This window comes from Apium graveolens, chromosome 4 (assembly GCF_009905375.1).
Source record: "Apium graveolens cultivar Ventura chromosome 4, ASM990537v1, whole genome shotgun sequence".
NCBI lineage: Eukaryota > Viridiplantae > Streptophyta > Magnoliopsida > Apiales > Apiaceae > Apium > Apium graveolens.
The window spans coordinates 252,455,693-252,478,270 of NC_133650.1; the positions used below are offsets into that span (position 1 = coordinate 252,455,693).

Sequence of the window (22,578 nt, forward strand, 5' to 3'; positions counted from 1 at the left end):
TCAATCTCTGACCATTTACTTTGAATGCTAGGCCCGGATCGTTCTAAAAAATCTCCACCGCTCCATGTGGAAACACAGTTTTGAAGATAAATGGTACAGACCACCTTGATTTCAACTTTCCAGGAAAAAGTCAGAGACTAGAGTTGAATAGAAGAACTTGTTGCCCCGGCATGAGACTTAGGTGATAGCTTCCTGTCATGCCACCTTTTTACCTTTTCCTTGTACATTTTGTTGTTTTCGTACGCTTGAAGTCGAAATTCATCAAGTTCATTTAACTGAAGCATTCGCTTCTTCCCAGCTGCATCTAGATCAAGGTTTAACTTCTTCAATGCCCAATAAGCCTTATGCTCAAGCTCCGCAGGTAAATGACATCCTTACCATAGACAAGTTAAAACGGGGACATCCCAAGTGGAGTCTTGTATGCTGTTCTATAAGCCCAAACAGCTTCATCGAGCTTCAAAGACCAATCTTTCCTTGACGGACAAATGACTTTCTCTGGAATGTGCTTGATCTCTCTATTAGACACTTCAGCTTGACCATTAGTTTGTGGATGATAGGCAGTAGTGATAAGTGGCATTTTATACCACTTAGAACGTCTTATAATGGCTTGAATTGGTGTCTTGAAATCAAGTATTTTGTGTATTTGATACATTTTTCTAGTGTTTGTGCATTTCAGGGTATTACTTGCATTTATGGAGAGATTTCATCAAGAATAAGCCTTGGCATGTGTTTGGCATTGCAAGTGGGAAGATAGGAGCAGAATGCAGCAAATAACGGGAGCAAAATTAGAGTTTTTTCCAGAAAGGGTCTGAGCGCCCGCTCAGCTTTGCTGAGCGACTGCTCAGGAAGCTGAGCGCCCGCTCAGGATTGCTGAACGCCCGCTCAGGGACGTAAATTAAAAATATTATTTTTAGACTCCTGATTCTGTTAAGCTTCCAACTTCTGAGATAGCTGGGTTTTATGGGACTCCTATATAAGTAGTTTTTAGAGATATTTCACGTGTGTTGAATCGTAATATCAATTGAGGAGCGAGGAGATAAGGAAGAAGACCGTTTTAGCACATCGCAACGAAGAGGAAGCATATTTTCTTGTGATTCTTTATTTCATTATAATGTTGGATGCTAGTTTTCTTTACTTTGAACCTATTTACTCTTGTGACGTATACTGGTTTAATAAAAGTAGTTTTAGTTATTATTCTCGTGTGTTATTATCATGTTTTCATATGAACCCATGGTGACGATGAGTTCAATCATGGGCTAATCGTAATCATGGGGTCGTAACGGATTTGCTATGGAATTATTTAGTTAGTTGTTTAATACCTTAGTATGTGATGATTGTATGATATCTAGTATTGGTTTTGCTTATTCGTCTTATGTGCGTCGCGAACATATAAGATAGGGTGTTAATCTCCTGTGAAGCGATGGTGGATCTTGAGGTTTAGAACTTGCCATGCTAGCATAGGTTCATGTATGTGTATGCATGATTAGTGGGTAACTCTAACCATTTTACTTGACCTGTGTAATCTTAAGGAATAACTTGTGCTTAAATCGTTATGTTGTAAACTTCTGTAGACATATAGGGTCTCAACATAATTGATGCCTATTCAACTTCTATCTTAATTGTGGATGTTTGGTAGAATGGTATTAGTACAACGAAAGTTGGCTTTTATCAGTTTAATGTTGTTTGATTAATATCATCATCGTTACATGCTAAGGGTAATAACAATAACTATTGAAGGAAGTAGTAATGAAGTTGTTATCTCATGTGTGTTTTAATATTGCTAATTCAAGTGTCAATTAAGTGTTTAATTCTCGTAGTTAATTGTAGTTAATAGTTAGTTAATCAAATCTAAGTGTTATTGTCCTGACATTGAGAAGTAATTATACATTGGTGAGTGAGTGTTAATTGAACATAATTAGTCTGAGTCTCTGTGGGAACGAACTAGAAAGTATTCTATATTACTTGCGAACGTGTATACTTGCGTGTATTATTAGCGCGTGTTTTTGCCCTAACAAGTTTTTGGCACCGCTGCCGGGGACTCGGCGTATTTGTTTAGTTTATGTACTTACCATCATTGGTCATTAGGACTCATTGATTAAGACGTGTGAATTATTGTTTCCGGTTGTGTTTCAGGTACTTTAGCGAGCGTTTATGCAAACACGTTCTCACACTCGCAAGAGGACTTTAGATACAGCTGAGGAGACAGACGAAGTTCTTGGTATTCCGGAGAAGATAGATTTTGAAGATTCAGATACAGAAAGTGAGCAGAAAGAACCAGTAATCATGGGTGATCGTATAGTTCCGGCAGATCCAGCTCTTATGGACTTTTCTCGGCCTAAAATTGATGACATTCAGTCAAGCATCCTTCATCCGGCTATTCAGGCTAACACTTTTGAAATCAAGCCGGGCACTATTCAGATGGTGCAGAATTCTGTTTCTTTCGGAGATGCTGCATCTGAAGACCCCAACATGCACATCAGGAATTTTGTCGAGATCTGTAGTACTTTCAAATATAATGGTGTGACTGATGAGGCTATCAAGCTGAGGCTTTTCCCATTCTCTCTGAGGGATAAAGCTAAGGACTGGTTACATTCTGAACCAGCTGGGTCCATCACTACATGGCAAGATCTTGCGCAAAAGTTTCTGGTAAAGTTCTATCCAATGGCGAAGACTGCAGCTATCAGGAGTGCTCTTACTCAGTTTGCGCAGCAACCAACAGAATCTATGTGTGAAGCTTGGGAGCGCTACAAGGAGATGCTGAGAAAGTGTCCACATCATGGTATGCCTGACTGGATGGTGATCAGTGGTTTCTATAATGGTTTGGGGGCCCAATCTCGGCCCATGCTCGATGCAGCAGCTGGAGGCGCTTTGTGGGCCAAAAGCTATACTAAGGCTTAAAATCTTACTGAAACTATGGCTGCAAATGAGCATCAAAACCCAACTCAAAGGATGATGCCTGGGAAGGTAGCAGGTATTCTGGAAGTTGATGCAGCTATAACTATTGCAGCGCAGCTCCAAGCGCTGTCTATGAAGGCCGATTCTTTAGCCACCTATAGAGTCAATCAGATAGCTATGTTCTGTGAGCTTTATGCAGGTTCTCATGCTACGGATCAGTGTTCTCTTGTTAATGAATCTGTTCAGTATGTGAACAATTATCAACGGCCGCAGCAGCCTGTGCCAGCTACTTATCATCCTAACAAAAGAAATCATCCCAATTTCAGCTAGAGCAATACTCAGAATGCTATTCAACAACCATATCAGCAAGGCGTAACTAAACAGTTTAATCCACCTGGATTCCAGCAACCACAACAGTATTCTCAAAGGCAATCACATCCTCAACAAGGAGGTGCTGCTCCACCTTCTAGTGCTGATTTCGAGGAACTCAAGTTGTTGTGCAAACGTCAAGCTGTTGAACACACTGTTCCTGAGGGTAATACAGTGGAGAAACAGCTCTATCCTCCACCACATTTCCCTAAGAGATTGCAACAACAAAAACTGGAGAAGCAGTTCGATAAGTTTCTGGAGGTGTTCAAGAAACTTCACATCAACATACCTTTCGCTGAGGCTCTGGAGCAAATGCCTAGTTATGCGAAATTCATGAAGAGTATTCTTTCAAGGAAGGTGAAACTGGATGACCTTGAGACCGTTGCTCTGACGAAAGAGTGCAGTGTCGTGCTGCAACAAAAGCTACCTCCAGAGCTTAAGGATCCAGGTAGTTTCACCATTCCTTGCACCATTGGCAAGTTGTCATTTGACAAATGCCTTTGCAATTTGGGAGTAAGCATCAATCTGATGCTGTTGTCTATCTTAAAAAAGATGAATTTGCCTAATCCAAAGCCCACCTACATGTCTCTACAATTGGCTGATCGTTCGATTACATATCCACGAGGCATAGTGGATGACGTGTTAGTAAAGGTGGATAAGCTCTTCTTCCCTGTAGACTTTGTCATTTTGGATTTCGAGGAAGATAAGAAGATCCCCATAATCTTGGGAAGACCTTTCTTGGCTACAGGTCATCCCTTGATAGATGTGCAGAAAGTTGAACTTACTATGAGGGTGCAGGATCAGGATGTGACATTCAATGTGTTCAATGCGTTCTTGATAGAAATAGCCTGACTTTTGCACAAGGAGATCAGAATCAGAAGATCCCCAATTTTATTTTCCAAGGTCTTGATAGAAATAGCCTGACTTTTGCACAACAGCTTGAGTTCCTCGAAATCAGCACTAGAAGGTGGAGCAGCACCTCCTTGTTGCGGATGTGATTGCCTTTGAGAATACTGTTGTGGTTGCTGGAATCCAGGTGGATTAAACTGTTTAGTTACGCCTTGCTGATATGGTTGCTGAATAGCATTCTGTGTATTGCTCTAGCTGAAATTGGGATGATTTCTTTTGTTAGGATGATAAGTAGCTGGCACAGGCTGCTGCGGTCGTTGATAATTGTTCACATACTGAACAGATTCATTAACAAGAGAACACTGATCCGTAGCATGAGAACCTGCACAAAGCTCACAGAACATAGCTATCTGATTGACTCTATAGGTGGCTAAAGAATCGGCCTTCATAGACAGCGCTTGGAGCTGCGCTGCAATAGTTATAGCTGCATCAACTTACAGAATACATGCTACCTTCCCAGACATCATCCTTTGAGTTGGGTTTTGATGCTCATTTGCAGCCATAGTTTCAGTAAGATTATAAGCCTTAGTATAGCTTTTGGCCCACAAAGCGCCTTCAGCTGTTGCATCGAGCATGGGCCGAGATTGGGCCCCCAAACCATTATAGAAACCAATGATCACCATCCAGTCAGGCATACCATAATGTGGACACTTTCTCAGCATCTCCTTGTAGCGCTCCCAAGCTTCACACATAGATTATGTTGGTTGCTGCGCAAACTGAGTAAGAGCACTCCTGATAGCTGCAGTCTTCGCCATTGGATAGAACTTTACCAGAAACTTTTGCGCAAGATCTTGCCAAGTAGTGATGGACCCAGCTGGTTCAGAATGTAACCAGTCCTTAGCTTTATCCCTCAGAGAGAAGGGGAAAAGGCTCAGCTTGATAGCCTCATCAGTCACACCATTATATTTGAAAGTACTACAGATCTCGACAAAATTCCTGATGTGCATGTTGGGGTCTTCAGTTGCAGCACCTCCGAAAGAAACAGAATTATGCACCATCTGAATAGTGCCCGGCTTGATTTCAAAAGTGTTAGCCTGAATAGCCGGATGAAGGATGCTTGACTGAATGTCATCAATTTTAGGCCGAGAAAAGTCCATAAGAGCTGGATCTGCCGGAACTATACGATCACCCATGATTACTGGTTCTTTCTGCTCACTCTCTTTATCCGACTCTTCAAAATCTATCTTCTCCGGAATATCAAGAACTGAGTCTGTCTCCTCAGCCATATCTAAAGTCCTCTTGCGAATACGAGAACGTGTTTGCATAAACGCTCGCTAAAGTACCTGAAACACAACCGGGAACGATAAGTAACACGTCTTAATCAACAAGTCCTAATGACCACTGATGGTAAGTACAAAAACTAAACGGCAGCGGCGCCAAAAACTTGTTAGGGCGGAAAACACGCGCTAATAATACACGCAAGTATATGCGTTCGTAAGTAATATAGAATACTTTCTAGTACGTTCCCACAGAGACTCGGACTAATTATTCTCAATTAATACTTACTCACCAATGTATGATTACTTCTCAATGTTAAGACAATAACATATATAATTGATTAACTAATTATTAACTAGAATTAACCACGAGAATTAAACACTTAACAGACACTTGAATTAACAATATTAAACACACGTGAGATCATAACTTTATTACTACTTCCTTCAATAGTTATTGTTATTACCCTTAGCATGTAACGGTGATGAAATTAATCGAACAACACGAAACTGATAAAAGCCAACATTCGTTGTACCAATACCATTCTACCAAACATCCACAATTAAGATAGAAGTTGAATAGTCATCAATTATATTGAGACTCTATATGTCTACGGAATTTGACAACATAACGATTTAAGCACAAGTTGTTCTTTATGATTACATAGGGTAAGTATAACTGAAAGGCATATGTCATAGCCTACTCGTTTATTCGAGTATTTAACTCAACTCAAATAAGAATGTAATAAGTAAATAGTGGATTAATCATCAGAGAGATCTCACAATATAACATCTGTCAAAGAATAAAGAAACATTGTTCATCTGCAGACTTGAAGATTCACTGGAAGAAGTTCAAGAATTTGATCATGCCTCAGTGATATAAATCAAGATCGTGGATTTAATCAAGTGACAGAGATCTCGTCAAGGTATCATTTATTACAAGGATTCAATCAGAATATCAAAGTCAAGACATGAAGAAACGTCACCAAAGTTAGTCACTCATGAACCAGACAGTACATCGAGTGTCAGCATTGAAGTGGCGGAATTGATTCATAAGTCTCAGTGACTTTCAGAAGATTGTCAGAAGAATGGATGCTGCTCAGGGTTAGTATTAATTCTCTATTAATTAATTAAGTCATATAATTTAATTAAGAAAATAAATTATATCTGCAAGGATTAATTTATTGATTAAGTGAATTAAATTGATTAATTAATTTAGAATTAATATTAAGGATTTACAGAATTTTAATTGATTAAAATCTGTTTTAATTCTAAAAAGACAACTAATTGTACTAGTATGACAATCGGTATGACAATTGATAGTCATACCGAAAGTCATGCTAATTAAGTTGACTGTCTTGATGGAATTATTATTTAGATTAAAATCACTTATTAATTCAGTAAGACAATTTCATTTGTACTACTATGACAATCGGTATGACAATTGATTGTCATACCGAAAGTCTTGCTAGTTCATTTTAATTGTCTTGCTAGCTCTAAAGATTGTCACACCGAAAGTCTTATTGGACAAAGGATTGTCATACCAGTTCATTAATCTTGGCTGTGTTGATTAAAAGAAGCAGAAGCATCCAATTCAAAAACACTCACAAAAAAAAACAATCTAATAGAACACAATACAAGAACAAAAGATAAAAGCAGCAGAAAAACATTACATCTCATCTGCAACTTCAAGATCAATTTCTAGATTGTAAAGTTAAATCCAATCAACTAGAAATACTTATCTTGTTCTTGTGTATCTATCTAGCGGATTAAAATCCCTAGAACTTAATCTCAAATCGCATTTAGCATTTGATCTTTTAATTACAAAAATAGAAAAAGTTCATGTCGAATTTATTCTAGATTTGTAATAATTGATTTGAGATTAATCCCTTGTAACCGATACCGTAGTTGTAACACCTTTCAAGTTTAATAAAAGTTTTATTTAACTTGAATTTTGTTTCACAATTTTATTCCGCATTTTATTCGATTAAACGGTATTGTTTGCATTCAACCCCCCCTTCTACAAACAAATTGGGACCTAACAATTGGTATCAGAGCCTTCTGATTAACGTACAAATCTAGATCCTAGACTTTTTTGTTTCTTTCACTTCTTGAATTTTTTATTCACTCAAAAAATTCATAATGACTACACAAAAAGTTGGAACCGTTAAAATTCCACTTTTCGATAAAGAAAATTATGTTATGTGGAAGAAGAAGATGCTACTGTTTTTACAGGTTGCTAATCCCAAATATTTGCAAGTGTTGAAGAAGGGTCCAAAAATTCCTATAGTTATGGAACCAGAGGTAATAGAAAATGATGTGGTGATCACCAAAGCGAGAACTTATGTGAAGGATCCTGAGGACTTCTCTCCTGCTGAAATAGAAGAAGCTTCCCTGGATGCTAGCCTTCAATTAATCTTAGTAGATTCCCTTAATCCCCTGATGAATAGACATGTGATGAATTGTAAAGATTCCAAACATATCTGGGAAACTATTGAGATTATTAATGAAGGCACAGAGGAAGTTAGGGAGAACAAACTAGAAATCCTAACCTCTGAGTATGAATACTTTAAATCCAATCCAGGAGAAGGAATCACTGAAGTGTTTGAGAGGTACAATGCATTGATCAACAACCTGAACATTAATGGTAAATACTATTCCATCAGGGAGGTCAACAAAAAATTCCTTTTAACACTGTCAACTCATCTCGAACATAGAATCACTGCCATAAGAGAAGCAAGAGATCTGAGTGAGATTTCTTTGGAGAGGCTCTATGGTGTGTTAAAGACTTATGAGTTGGAGCAGATTCAGCAGAAGGAAGTTTATGGGAAAGGAAGAGTGGTCAGCACGTCTACTGCTCTAGTAGCTGATGAACAACAACAACAACCACAATATCAACAACAATCTCAACAGTCTGAAAGAATGGTACAGTCTTTCAAGGTTGAAGATAATGTTATAGTAGAAGAATTTGATTCTCCTACTACAAATCAATCAGGAGATGATTATTATTCCTTGGAAGAACTGGAGCAATTGGAGGATGAGTCAATGGCCCTGATTGTCAAGAGATTCTCAAATGTCAGATTCAAAAGGAATCCCAAGTTCAAGTACAAGTCCAACTACAACAGATTCCAGAAAGGTGGATCTTCATCCTCTAACACCAGCAGTGGTGGGTATAAAACAGGGATGGTTGATCGAAGCACCATTCGATGCTTCAACTGTAATGAGTTGGGACACTTTGCCACAGAATGCAGGAAGCCAAAACAAGCTAGGAAGAACTCTTACGATTCTAATCAGAAGAGTAAATCTGAAAGGGCTTACCTGGCAAAGGGAAGAAGCTGGGATGATACTGACAGTGAAGATGAAGAAGTTGGGAATCTTGCTCTCATGGCTAGTAATGCAAGCACCTCATCGTCAAGAAAAGAGGGCATTAAACAGGTACAACCGGTAGTGTGGATTCTTGACAGCGGATCGTCAAGACATATGACCGGAGATAGAGCCCTGCTATCAAATGTGGTTGAGAAAGCTGGCCCAGTGGTTACCTTTGGAGATAACAGCAAAGGTTTAACGGAGGGATATGGCTGTTTGCTAGCTGGAAATGTTATCATTGAAAATGTATATCTTGTGCAAGGACTTGAACACAATCTGCTTAGCATTAGTCAGTTCTGTGACAACGGCTACAATGTTTTATTCGACAAGCTGAAGTGTCAGATTCTGCACAAGAAAAGTGAAAAACCCTCCTTAATGGGAATCCGGAAAGGAAATCTGTTCGTAGCTGACATGAACTCTGGAAGCAATCTTGAAGTCAATTGTTTCTATGCAAAGGCATCGTCAGATGAGAGTTGGCTATGGCACAAGAGACTTTCTCATCTCAATTTCAAAACAATGAATTCTCTTGTCAAAAGAGAATTGGTAAGAGGTCTGCCTCAGCTGGAATTCTCTCCAGAAGGACTATGTGAGGCTTGCCAGAAAGGAAAGTCAAAGAAAGCAAGTCACAAAGGCACTGACACATCTTCCATAACTGGTGTTCTGCAATTATTGCACATGGATTTATTTGGTCCAGTTAATATCCTTTCTATGTCAAAGAAGTGTTACTGTCTTGTGATAGTTGATGACTATTCCAAGTATACGTGGGTTTTATTTCTTCACTCTAAGGATGAAACACCACAAGTTGTGATTGATCATATCAAGATGATTGAGTTAGATTCTAACGTCCCTGTTAGAGCAATAAGGTCAGATAATGGGACAGAATTCAAGAATGCACTTCTCAATGGATTCTGTACAGACAAAGGGATTACCAGACAATTTTCAGCTCCTAGAACCCCTCAGCAAAATGGAGTGGTAGAAAGGAAGAATCGTACATTGATTGAAGCTGCAAGAACAATGTTAAGTGAATCAGGTCTTCCAATGTACTTTTGGGCTGAAGCTGTCAATACTGCATGTTATACTCAGAATCGAACTCTAATCAATAAAGACTTCATGAAAACTCCGTATGAGATTTTGAATGAACAGAAACCTTCTATCAAATACTTTCATGTATTTGGGGCCAGATGCTTCGTACTCAAGGATGGAGATGATCGTCGTGGTAAGTTCGAGGCAAAGGCATATGAGGGTATTTTTGTTGGATATGGAAGAAGATCATATAGAGTGTATATCATTGATCAACACAAAGTAACTGAAAGTGTCAATGTTACATTTGATGACACTAAACTCCCTAGTATCCAAACTGAAGATCCTTCTGAGAAACTGAAGTTTGATGATACGTCAGATTCAGAATCAGAACATGGTCAAGAACCTGAGGTTGTTGCTGGTGAAGAACCTGTTAATCCTGATGATACTCAAGGTAATAGTGATGGAAACTTTGGCAACGATGAAGATACCACTGCTACTGACGGAGAATCTTCAAGTCAACATGGCAACAACTCATGGGGAGATGCTGAAGGATCATCTAGTAGGACACAACATCACAATGAATTTCAAGGCGAATCATCAAGATCAAATCTTCCAAGACAGACTGTCTGGAATAAAGCTCACCCTTTTGAGTTGATTATTGGTGATCCAGATGTTAGAGTCAGAACTAGACGTGCTACTCAAAATGAGTGTCTGTTCTCAGGATTTCTTTCTGAGATGGAACCTAAGAAAATTGAAGAAGCACTGACTGATCCAGATTGGGTGATTGCTATGCAAGATGAACTCAATCAGTTTGAAAGTCAACAAGTCTGGAAACTGGTACCTAGGCCTGTACACAAGAAAGCTGTTGGTACTAGGTGGGTATTCAGGAATAAACTAGATGAAGATGGTGTGGTTACAAGAAACAAGGCAAGACTGGTAGCTAAAGGGTATTCTCAAGCTGAAGGCATTGATTATGATGAAACCTATGCTCCAGTGGCTAGACTTGAGGCCATCAAGATATTTCTGGCATTCACAGCATTTTCAAACTTTAAAGTTTATCAAATGGATGTCAAGAGCGCCTTTCTGAATGGAAAGCTGGATGAAGAGGTATATGTAGAGCAACCTCCTGGTTTTGAAGATCCAGATCATTTGGATTTTGTCTTCTTTCTTTTCAAGGCTATCTATGGGCTGAAACAGTCTCCAAGAAAATGGTATGACACTCTCTCTGAATTTCTTATTGAAAATAGCTTTGTTAGAGGTGTCATAGACAAAACTCTCTTTTCTAAAAAACATAAGAATGATACTATATTAGTCCAAGTCTATGTGGATGATATAATATTTGGGTCTACTAATGATAATCTCTGTAAGAGATTTGCTAAGTTAATGCACAGCAAGTTTGAAATGAGCATGATGGGAGAGCTGAAGTTCTTTCTTGGATTACAAGTAAATCAAAGGTTAGATGGAACATTTATTTGTCAATCCAAGTATCTCAAGGAACTCCTCAAAAAGTACAATCTAGAGGATTCTGCATCAGCAAGGACTCCATCAACTACAGCTGTCAAGCTTGGACCATGTGAAAACTCCATTAAGGTAGATGTCACAAGCTACAGAGGTATGATTGGCTCGTTACTCTATCTTACTGCAAGTAGACCAGATATTATGTATGCTACATGCTTATGTGCAAGGTTCCAAGCGGATCCTAGAGATATCCATCTCGTTGCTGTTAAACGAATCTTAAGATATCTTAAGGGAACACCAAATCTAGGTATTTGGTACCCTAAAGAATCTGGTTTTAACCTTGTTGGATATACAGATTCAGATTACGCAGGAAGTGTTGTTGATAGGAAAAGCACCTCAGGAAGTTGTCAATTCCTAGGAAGCAGGCTAGTCTCATGGTACAGCAAGAAACAGCAAACAGTTTCCAACTCAACGGCCGAGGCTGAATATATTGCTGCTGGAAGCTGCTGTGCTCAGATCTTGTGGATTAGGAACCAACTACGAGACTATGGCTCTGTATTGAACAAGATTCCTATTTTATGTGACAATATAAGTGCAATAGCCATCACCAACAACCCTGTGCAGCACTCGAGGACAAAGCACATTGACATCAGGTATCATTTTATTAGAGAGCACGTCATGAATGGTACTGTTGAACTATTTTTTTGTTCCAACAGAAGAACAAATAGCAGATATTTTCACTAAACCACTTGACGAATCCACATTTACCAGATTAGTTGGTAAATTGGGCATGTTGAATAGTTTTAGTGATTAATTTAGTTAATATCTGAGATCTGTTCTTGAATGAATTTACAAATGAATTTTTCATAAATGAAAAATTCATTTGCAAATTCATTTTATCATTTTATCATATTTCTTGCTTATTTCTATGTAATATATATTATCTTATCTATTTTTATTTTCTCTACTTGTTAATTTAAAATATCTCAGAATATTCTATTTCCTCTAAAAATATTTTTCTATGAATTTTATGTGCTAAAATTCAATAGAAATCTATTTTTGGAATAAAAATAATAAATTCTGATATATTGTCTTTGTTTCAGTACATTTATAGATTCTGTACATATTTGAGTGTCCTTCTACTGAAATGACAATCGGCAAGACAATTGAAATTGTCTTGCTGAAAATCATTTCAGTACTTATATATATATACTTATTTTCATATTAATTCTGTGTGAAATCCTTTTATTTCCAGAATGACAATCGGCAAGACAATTGAAATTGTCTTGCTGAAAGTCATTTGCGAAAATAATTGTCATTTCAGTGTTTTTCAGTATAGTTTTATACTGGCAAGACAATCGGTATGACTATTGATTGTCTTGCCAGTTATAAACATTATATATATATATTTTATTTTATTTTATACTGGTATGACAATCGGTATGACTATCAGATTGTCATACCAGTTATATATTATCACTTGTTTTTTGCCTGGTATGACAATCGGTATGACAATCCAGGATTGTCATACCAGCTGTTATATAAAGGCGTCTGTTTGTTCTTTTTTAAACCATTTCAACAGTTTTCATTTCTTTAAAAAAATTTGAACAATTTTTCTTCCTCATTCTCTCTCTTCTCTCTCTTCGATCAAAAACATCTTCAAATCTGATTCTCCTTTGCTCGAGTTTTTACTCAGCATACTAATTCATCACTTTGTGGTATATACATACAAGTATATACATACAAAGGTGCTGTTCAATTTTTGTTAAAATCAATATTTTATTTCGATTTGTGTTTGTTGATTTTGAGCTTTTTTTTATTTCTTATTTTAATTTCTGATTTGTGTCGTTTGGTCTTTCAAAACTGTGTTTGTGAGTTAGGAATTTTAACGAGATACATTTCTGTCTAAATTTTTCGATTATAATTAATTTAATTCGAATTATTAAATAAATTTAATTAATTCGAATTTTCTTAATATTATTCTTAAAATTCTGAAAGCGTGTGTCTTATTATTATTTTAAATGGCTCTCAATTTCCAAATTGTCGCGCATAATCAGGTTGGTTATTTTAATCCGGAAAAATGTGATGTTGAAAAATTTAAGCCATGGATTAGATTTTTAAATGACCATTCGATTGTTAGCTCTGCTATTAAATCAAATATGATTTTAAACGTCGATCTACTTAGACTGATTTGCACAACCTCTACTGTGGCCGATGATTCAAAATCTTTTTCATTCACCGTCGCAAACACACAGTATGTAGTTGATGAAACAGTCGTCAATCGTGCGTTAAATTTTCCACTAGACAATTTCTGTAATTTACCCTCTGAAAATGATATCACAAATTTTTTCAATGCTATTCACTATCAGGGGGTGATCAATTTAACCAAACTTTCTAAATCAAATTTGGTGTCTGAATGGGATATTTTCTTCGATACACTTTCCAAAGTGTTTGCCAACTGCACAAAATCCAATTTTCATAACATCACTTCCACTCTGTAGTATATTGGTCTTGCGGTTGTTTTCAATCAAAGGATCAATTTTGGCAAACTACTTTTTCCCATTCTCTTGAGACGTCTAACTTCTGCTTTACGTGATCATTCTACAAATCGTAGAGTATCATGTTACTATGCTCGTTTTCTCATGCTTATAGCAGATCATCTTCTCTCACCTGAACACAAAGCCCTTTTTGCTAACTCTGCAGTAACCGAACCCCCTCCAGTTAGCAAAAAGATTTACACTCGCCAAGACACAACCTTCAAATTCATGCAAGTTCCAGTACTTGTATCTGCTTTCATGGCCACTTATATTCCTTTACCTATTTTCAATCTTCCCGGCCATGAACAGCAACCTCAACCTCCAGTGGTTCAAGCCACCCAGGCTCCTCCAACATCAGATGCTCTTCCATTACAGGTAGTAATTCCTCACTCTCACTCCCTTCCTACTTCTGTTGAAAGACCCCCAGTGGTTGATAGGGCTGACCATGAAGTTGTAGAACCACAGCTTCAATCCCAGGTCATAGAGCCAAACACAAAGTCACATTCTATCTCAACCTCTCCCCCACTATCTAAAATGTTACCCAGAAGATTACTAGGAAGTAGTACATTGTTAAATATGAGTGAACCCTCAGCTCTGCCTCCTCCTAAGAAAAGAAGAACATATTCTGAGGCATCTGAAAGCCCATCCTTGTCCTCCCAACAGGACATGGACTTTGAAATGGCCAATGAACAGTTACTAGAGGCATTCTCTCAATAGGATGCATCTATTGAAATTCGCCATAGGGCCATGGCATCTTGTACCGAGTCAAGCACAATTCCATTACTCACAATGGAACCATACACTTCCCCAGATCATACTCAAGACACACAGCGAGGAGTGCACGTAGAGTCGGTTACAGTGCCTGCCATAGTTACGACAGAAGAGCAGTCACATGCTTTAGAGGGAAAATCTGACTCTCCGCCATCTTTAATAGAGTCATTTTCTCCCCTCCCAGATCCAACACCTCTGGCTCCCTTATGGGATTCTCCACTCGCAGATTTATCTGGAGAAAGTGGAGGGCAACTCGGTCAATCTATCCCTGAAGCAATTCAGACATTTATTTCACATGAAATGATAGGTTTGACTGAGGACCGGGACTCGCGAATTTCCATTGTACCACCACTGACCTCTCTTGAAGAGGCTAGGGTGATTTTTAATGCAGGTACAGAAGAACAGCAACTGGAAGACTCCTCACGAGCAATTATATTGAGAGAAACACATGCACGTGAGATGAGTGAACCAAACACGAGTGAAATTCTGGTGAGAGCACACACAGACACTGATACTGTAAACCTGTTAGCTCAGATTGCTGCCCTAAAAGAAGAACTTGCTAAAAGCCAAGCTGAAGCTCAAGCATTCAAAGCACAAGTGGTTGAACGGTCTTCTTCTTCCACCTCTGTCAACAATCAGCTTGCAATCATAAGGAATGACATCTCAGATCTAAAGACCACTGTAATACCAAAGCTCAATTCTATTCAGGACACTCCAACTTTATCAGCTGATGACATATCCAACTTCTGCTCTCTACACACAAGAATGACTTCTCTTGAAGACCTCGTTGAGATGAATCATTCACTGGACTCCTCAAGATTTCTAAAGATAGAGACGAGCATGGAACATCTCAATGAAGGGATGAAGCACCTATATTACATGATCAAGAATTCTCATTGCCCTAATGAAGAACAAAGAGCTTATTTTGAAGGACCGTCTGGTGGAGGATCAGGCTCTGGAGGTGATGGAAGTTCCAAAGGAAGATCAGTAGAGGATCCCTCAACTAAGGGGGAGAAGAAAGGGAGTAGTGCCAAAGGGAAGGAAAAAGATACCTCTGCTGGAGATAAAGGAAAGGCTGATGATGTCTACTACAGTGGAGAACAGGATGACTTTGATATTTTTGACATTCCCACTGAACCAGTTCAGGAAGATAAAGATGGGTTATTTGAAGCTGAAGAGGAAAGTGATTTTGAAGATTGGGAAGAGGAAGATACAGTGGATCCTATGTTTGAGAAAGAATTTCAGAAGGAGCAGTCAGAGATGAAAAGAAAAGAAGCTGAACTCAAGAAGGTCTCTCAGATCATTGACAGGAGGAAAGACATACAAAGAACAGAAACTCTTCAAAAGCAACGTCTTCATGACATTAAGGCTCAAGAAAGGAGAAGAGATGTCAGACTAAAGATTGGTGAAAATGGGATGAAGCTAGGAGAGTACTCGATATGCCTCAGCTGAGCACTAACAATAATAGGCAGTTCTTACATCTTCTTGACAAGCTGGAAATCTCAAATCCTAACAATGACATGTACATGAATGCTATCAAGACTGAAGTCTCAAGGATCACAGCTGCTTTTGATAGATCCCTAAATGAGATGAGCATTTTTGTATATTGTCAGAGTGAAGGATCATTCAAGGTGTCACTTCATCTATTTGAGAATCGTTCTTTGTCAGAGATTTGGGTTCTTTTAAACAAAGTCAAAAGAAGCTCAGAATTGAATGAAGTTCTTCGAGAAAGGCTTAAAGAGTTTGCCAGCAGGGCTAATCCTCAAGTGGTCAACAATCCTCATCAGGTGAGATTCTTTAAGTCTGATTGTCTTCAAATATGTCAGCTAGATGTACAATCTCTTAAAGACTACTCAGCTAAGCATCTGGTCTGGATGGAACATCATTTGAGAACTGCTGGATATTCATCCATGTTGAAGACTCAAGCTGCTGACTTGATTCAAGCTTATTGTGAAAAGAATGTTAAAAGGTACACTCAACTCAAGAATAAGCTGAAGTCAGTTGGAGTTCAACCAGTCAGACCAACAAGCTTCACTTCAGAAAAGGATCGTGTCTTTGACAAGGAATTGCTTCAAGATTTAGAAGAAGGTGAAGTCAGAAGGGAAGACAACTGAAGTCAATTAGCTCAAAACTCAATGTAATATGATTAGAGCTTTATGAATCAAGATAGTCTAATGTAGTTATATGTTCAGGCTAGAGGAACATCTATCTTGTATTCACTTGTAAATTTCATTTGGAATCTGGAAAATGTTAAATATAATCCAGAACTTTTCTGCTATTTACTTTACATTACTGTTTATATCTTTTTCTTATTTGTTAGTTGAGTTATCCTCTAGGTATTTGTTGTTATTGTCTAACAAGCAAATAGGGGGAGATTGAAAGGCATATGTCATAGCCTACTCGTTTATTCGAGTATTTAACTCAACTCAAATAAGAATGTAATAAGTAAATAGTGGATTAATCATCAGAGAGATCTCACAATGTAACATCTGTCAAAGAATAAAGAAACATTGTTCATCTGCAGACTTGAAGATTCACTGGAAGAAGTTCAAGAATTTGATCATGCCTCAGTGATATAAATCAAGATCGTGGATTTAATCAAGTGACATAGATCTCGTCAAGGTATCATTTATTACAAGGATTCAATCAGAATATCAAAGTCAAGACATGAAGAAACGTCACCAAAGTTAGTCACTCATGAACCAGACAGTACATCGAGTGTCAGCATTGAAGTGGCGGAATTGATTCATAAGTCTCAGTGACTTTCAGAAGATTGTCAGAAGAATGGATGCTGCTCAGGGTTAGTATTAATTCTCTATTAATTAATTAAGTCATATAATTTAATTAAGAAAATAAATTATATCTGCAAGGATTAATTTATTGATTAATTGAATTAAATTGATTAATTAATTTAGAATTAATATTAAGGATTTACAGAATTTTAATTGATTAAAATCTGTTTTAATTCTAAAAAGACAACTAATTGTACTAGTATGACAATCGGTATGACAATTGATAGTCATACCGAAAGTCATGCTAATTCAGTTGACTGTCTTGATGGAATTATTATTTAGATTAAAATCACTTATTAATTCAGTAAGACAATTTCATTTGTACTACTATGACAATCGGTATGACAATTGATTGTCATACCGAAAGTCTTGCTAGTTCATTTTAATTGTCTTGCTAGCTCTAAAGATTGTCACACCGAAAGTCTTATTGGACAAAGGATTGTCATACCAGTTCATTAATCTCGGCTGTGTTGATTAAAAGAAGCAGAAGCATCCAATTCAAAAACACTCACAAAAAAAAAACAATCTAACAGAACACAATACAAGAACAAAAGATAAAAGCAGCAGAAAAACATTACATCTCATCTGCAACTTCAAGATCAATTTCTAGATTGTAAAGTTAAATCCAATCAACTAGAAATACTTATCTTGTTCTTGTGTATCTATCTAGCGGATTAAAATCCCTAGAACTTAATCTCAAATCGCATTTAGCATTTGATCTTTTAATTACAAAAATAGAAAAAGTTCATGTCGAATTTATTCTAGATTTGTAATAATTGATTTGAGATTAATCCCTTGTAACCGATACCGTAGTTGTAACACCTTTCAAGTTTAATAAAAGTTTTATTTAACTTGAATTTTGTTTCACAATTTTATTCCGCATTTTATTCGAGTAAACGGTATTGTTTGCATTCAACCCCCCCTTCTACAAACAAATTGGGACCTAACAATAACGGTTAGAGTTACCCACTAATCATGCACACTCATACATGAACCTATGCTAGCATGGCAAGTTCTAAATCTCAAGATCCACCGTCGCTTCACAAGAGATTAACACCTTATCTTATATGTTCGCGACCTACATAAGATGAATAAGCACAACCAATACTAGATATCATACAATCATCACACACTAAGGTATTAAACAACTATCTAAAGAATTCCATAGCAAATCAGTTATGACCCCATGATCACGATTAACCCATGATTGAACTCATCGTTACCATGGGTTCATATGAAAACATGATAATAACATACGAGAATAATTAATAAAACTACTTATATTAAACCAGAGTACGTCACAAGAGTAAATAGGTTCAAAGTAAAGAAAACTAGCATCCACTGTTACAACGAATAAAAGAATCACAAGAAACTATGCTTCCTGTTCGTTGCGATGTGTTAAAACGGTCTTCTTTCTTATCTCCATGCTTCCTCGATTAATACCACGATTCAACACACATGAAACGTCTCTAAAAACTACTTATATAAAAGCCCCACAAAATCCAGCCATCTAAGAAGTCAGAAGTCCAGCAGAACAAGAACTCTAAAAATCAGATTTTTAATTCGCGCCCTTGAGCGGCCGCCCAGCAATACTGAGCGGGCGCCCAGCTTCCTAAGCGGCCACCCAGCCAGGCTGAGCGGGCGCCCAACACCTTACTAGAAAATGCTCTGTTTTGCTCCCGTTCTCTGCTGCATTATGCTCCTATCTTCCCACTTGCAATGCCAAACACATACTAAGGCTCATTCTTGATGAAATCTCTCCACAAATGCAAATAATACTCTAAAATGCACAAACACTAGAAAAACGCATCAAATACGCAAAATACTTGATTTCAAGACATCAATTCAAGCCATTATAAGACGTTCTAAGTAGTATAAAATGCCTCTTATCAATAAACGCTCGCTAGAGTACCTGAAGCACAACAGGAAGCAGTAAGTAACAAGTCATAATCAGTGAATCCTAATGACCACTGATGGCAAGTACATAAACTAAACAAATTAACACCGAGTCCCCGGCAGCGGTGCCAAAAACTTGTTAGGCATAAAGTATGCGCTAAATAATTCACGCAAGTATACGCGTTCGCAAGTAATATAGAATGATTTCTAGTTCGTTCCCACAGAGACTCTGATTAATTATATTTAATTAATACTTACTCACCAATGTATGATTATTCCTTCAATGTCAAGACAATAACCATTAAGGTTGATTAACTAATATTAACTACGGGAATTAAACACTTGAATTAACAATATTAAACACACATGAGATCATAACTTCATTACTACTTCATTCAATAGTCATTGTTATTACCCTTACCATGTAATTATGATGATATTAATCGAACAACACGAAACTGATAAACGCCAACTTTCATTGTACGAATATCATTCTACCAAGCATCCACAATTAAGATAGAAGTTGAATAGGCATCAATTATGTTGAGACCCTATATGTCTATAGAATTTGACAATATAACGATTTAAGCGCAAGTTATTCATTATGATTACACAGGGCAAGTAAAACGGTTAGAGATACCCACTAATAATGCATACAATACATGAACCTATGCTAGCATGGCAAGTTCTAAATCTCAAGATTCACTGTCGCTTCATAAAAGATTAACAAGCTATCTTACATGTTCGCGACGCATATAAGACAAATAAGCACAACCTAATCAATTAACTAAAGAAATCCATAGTAAATTCGCTAGGATCCCATGATCACGATTAGCCCATAATGGAACTCATCGTCACCATGGTTCATATAAAGCATGATAATAACACAACGATATAAACTAATAAAAATACTTAATAAATAATGAAGTACGTCACAAGAGTATTAAGGTTCAAAGCATAAAGAAAACTAGCATCCACAGTTACAATAAATTAAAAGAATCACAAGATAAACGTATGCTTCCTCTTTTTCGTTATTGCGTGCCAAAACGGTCTTCTCAATCTTCTTGCTTTCGCTCTCGATTATCTCCTATATTCTTTAGAAAATGTCTTCCCATAAGGTTTATATAATAACCCAAGAGAACCAGCGCTAACAGAAGCCCAATCGTACTCGAATTATAAAATCCAGATTCTAATTTTCTGCATACAGGCGGCCGCCTGCATCCTCCACGCGGGCGCCTGCTAGCAGGCGATCGCCTGCTCCCATCAGGCGGGCGCCTGCAACCTTTTTGGAAAAATCCTTGGTTTGCTTCTGTTTTTGCTGATTTCTTCGCTTATTATCCCTAGACTGATCCCAGGCACTTCCTTAAGCTTATTTTGATGAAATCCACCTATAAGCAAGTTATACCCTGAAATGCAAAAGTACTCGAAAACACGTCAAATACACAAAATACTCGAGTTCAAGACACCAATTTAAGCCGTTATGAGACGCTCTAAGTGTTATAAAATGCCACTTATCATACTCGTCTTGTTCAATTAGAAAAACTTATAAGATATGTGCCAGAAACTAATGCAAGTGGAACAATCATATTTTTGCAGCAAAGAAGCTTATTATTTTGAATAAAATTAGAGATACAATTTTAACCCAAAAGATAAAGTTCACCATTATAAATATTGGTTCTTAGGTGTATGTACATATACAAGGTAGGTTTACAGCTGTTTGTAGGTGTCCATATATTATAAGAACATAATACAAAGTGAACTACATATATTTGATTATAATAATCTGGTTGACCTTTATATAAGCCAATTCATAAAAAAAAAATTATTCTTCCGAAAAACACTAAACCTATAATTCAAAAATATTCAAAATTAAATCACAACTACTCATAAATTATTATCTTAAATATTTGGTAAACATCAACCAATTCTTAAACTAAATTTAATTTAAATAACAAAGCATAATTTTTACACTCCACATAACTTTGATATTGTAATTTTATCAAAACAACGTGTCATTGTCATGCTCCTGGTAGTATACTCTCTTTTATTGTACATCTTTATCTTCATCTTTTGTACTTTTAAAATATGTTCTTGTGCGTACTCCTCGTAAGTTGTAATTGTCTATAATTTTCATAAATGTGGTGTTTGGTTGTAATTTTTGTATATGTTTTCTCAGTCATAATTGTGATTTTATAGTTATGGTTGTTGTATATGCTTTTGTGGGCATGTTTATGAGTTATGATTATGATTGTTATAATTGTGAGTTATTGGTTATGGTTATGCAAAAATATTCAAAGTTAAATCATGACTATTCATAAACTATTATTCTAAATGTTTTGTAAACATCAACCAATTATTAAAATAAATTTAATTTAAATAACAAAGCATAATTTTAACACTCCGGGTTACTTTGATATATTTTTATCAAAACAAACTGTCATTGTCATGTTCCTCGTAGTATACTCTCCTTTGTTGGACATCTTTATCTTCTTCTTTTGTACTTCAAAATATGTTGCTCTTGTGCGTACTCCCTATAGATTGTATTTGTCTCCAATTTTCATGAGTGTAATTTTTGTATATTGTTGCTCAGCCATGATTGTGATTTTATTGTTATGACTATTGTATATGAATTTTCAGTCATGACATCTGATTTTATGGGCATGATTATGCATTATGGTTATAATTCATGACATGTGTTATACTTATGAATTATGGGTTATGGTTATGAGTCATGCCATGTGTTATGGTTGTGGGTTATTAGTCATGGTATTTTACACATCCGTTAAGAAGAGAACTCTGATACTATTTGTTGGTTTTCTAGGTGTATGTATATATTCTATGTTACAAGTGTATGTTGGTGTCAACATATTAGAAGAACCAAATATAATGTGAATTGCATATATTTTATTATAATCATCTACATGACCTTTATATAAGCCAATTCATAATAAAAATATCCCATCACCTAAAAAAATTACAAATATAATTAAAAAATGATCAAAAATATTCAAAGTTAAATCACAACTAATCATAAACTATTATCCCAGAGATTTGGTCAAAATCAACTAATTATTAAATAAATTGAAATTTAAATAACAAAGTAGATTCAAACAATAGATAAATATACTACATGGACATAATTCATGTGTTCATATCAAATGCAAAACATGTTCATGTAGACTAATTATTTTGAATGTACCAACTTCTATACACAACATAAATGTACCAGAAACTTTATAAATTTGGTAGAAAGAAAAAGTTTTGTATGACATATAGTGCATATTTTTTATGAAGGTTATCATGAGTAAAGGAATAAACATTGTTTCCGGTTTAGACAGTCATTAT

The 22,578-nt window shown here is 36.6% G+C and overlaps 2 non-coding genes across 2 annotated transcripts; one reads left to right on the plus strand and one right to left on the minus strand.

Moving 5' to 3' along the window:
- Positions 1 to 2,676: 2,676 nt before the first annotated feature.
- On the minus strand, positions 2,677 to 2,783 carry LOC141721925 (small nucleolar RNA R71). The gene has a single exon (XR_012574966.1). It is a non-coding gene; the product is annotated as a small nucleolar RNA R71 (small nucleolar RNA).
- A 2,023-nt stretch (positions 2,784 to 4,806) lies between these two features.
- LOC141722607 (small nucleolar RNA R71) lies at positions 4,807 to 4,913 on the plus strand. The gene has a single exon (XR_012575618.1). It is a non-coding gene; the product is annotated as a small nucleolar RNA R71 (small nucleolar RNA).
- The last annotated feature ends 17,665 nt before the right edge of the window (positions 4,914 to 22,578 follow it).